This window comes from Cebus imitator, unplaced genomic scaffold (genome assembly GCF_001604975.1).
Source record: "Cebus imitator isolate Cc_AM_T3 unplaced genomic scaffold, Cebus_imitator-1.0 Scaffold29, whole genome shotgun sequence".
Lineage (NCBI taxonomy): Eukaryota > Metazoa > Chordata > Mammalia > Primates > Cebidae > Cebus > Cebus imitator.
In genome coordinates, this window is record NW_016107344.1 from 10,267,889 (window position 1) to 10,269,628 (window position 1,740).

The window sequence follows — 1,740 nt, forward strand, 5'->3', positions numbered from 1 at the left end:
AAAAAAAAAAAAAAAAAAAAAAGGCAAAGCAAAGCAGCAAGGGCTGATGTAGAAGCTACAGCAAATTATCCAGAAGATCTAACCAAGATAATTTATGAAGGTAGCTACACTAAAAAATAGATTTTTCATGTGGACAAAACAGTTATCTATTGGAAGAAAATGCCGTCTAGGTCTTTCATAGTTAGAGAAGTCAACTATTTGCCTGCCTTCAAAGCTTTGAAGGACAGACTGACTCTTGTTACAAGCTAATGAGTTGAAGTTAAAACCAGTGCTCATTTACCATTTCTGAAGTTCCAGTCCTTTAAAAATTGTGCTAAATCTACTCTGACTGTGCTCTAAAAATAGAAATCAAAGCCTAGATGGCAGCACAGCCTTTTACAGGATGATTAACTGAATATTCTAAGCCCATTGTTGAGACCTACTACTCAAAAAAGGCTTCTAGCCAACCAAGAGCTCTGATGGAGATGCACAAGGAGATTAATGTTGTTTTCATATCTGCTAACAGAACATCCACTCTGCTTCCCATGGATCAAGGAGTCATTTCAACTTTCAAATGTATTATTTAAGAAATACATTTTGTAAGGCAGTAGCTGCCATAGAAAATTATTCCTGTGACAGATCTGGGCAAAATAAATTGAAAAACCTCTGGAAATGATTCACCATTCTAGCTGCCATTAAGAACATTCATGGTTCATGAGAGGAGGTCGAAACATCAACTTTAACAGGAGTTTGGAAGAGGTTAATTGCAACTCTCACGGATGAACCAAAGGGGCTCAAGACTTCAGTGGAGGAAGTAAGTTCAGATATTGAAATAGCAAGAGAACTAGAATTAGAAGCAGAGCCTGAAGATGTGACTGGATTGTTACAATACCATGATAAAATTTTAAGGGATAAGGAGTTGCTTCTAATGAATGAGCAAAGATAACGGTTTCTTGAGATGAAATCTACTCCTGGTGAAGATGCTGTGAACAATGTTGAAATGACATCTAAAATATTCAGTTGAAAAAGCAGTGGCAGGATTTGAGAGGACGGACTCCAATCCTGACAGATGTTCTACTGTGGGTAAAATGCTCTCAAACAGCATCACATGCTACCAAGAAATTTTTCAAAAAATGAAGGTCAATTGATGTGGCAAACTTCATTGCCTTATTTTGAGAAATTGCCACAGCCATCCTAACGTTCAGCAACCATGACCATGATCAGTCAGCAACCATCAGCATAGAGGCAAGACCTTCCACTACCAAACAAATTAGGACTCACTGAAGGCTTAGATTATCATTAGCATTTTAAAGTAGCTTTTAACTCAAGTATGTACATTGTTTTTATAGACATAATGCTCTTGCATGCTTAAGACTACAGTATAAACATAAGTTTTATGTGTGCTAGGAAACCAAAAATTTATATGACTTGTTTGGACTGGTGATCAGATACTGAATCCATAGTGTTCCAAGGTATGCTTATAACTATCTTCCCTCAGTTTATTGGAAATGTGCTCTAGTATTTATATTTATAGATGCTTATGAGCATGTACAATGAAGTTGTTTTAGATTTAGAGAGCAGTATCAGGAAATCTTTGAGTTGCAAAGTTACCTGTCAAAAAAGTTGCGTTTTAGTTCATTTTTAAAATAAGAGTTTATGATATAATTGCCTCAGTCCATCCCAGTTTATTGAACTGATGGACACCCAAGATGCTCTTTCTAAAGCGAGTCCATTTTTAAGATGTAGTCAACTCTCTTTAGA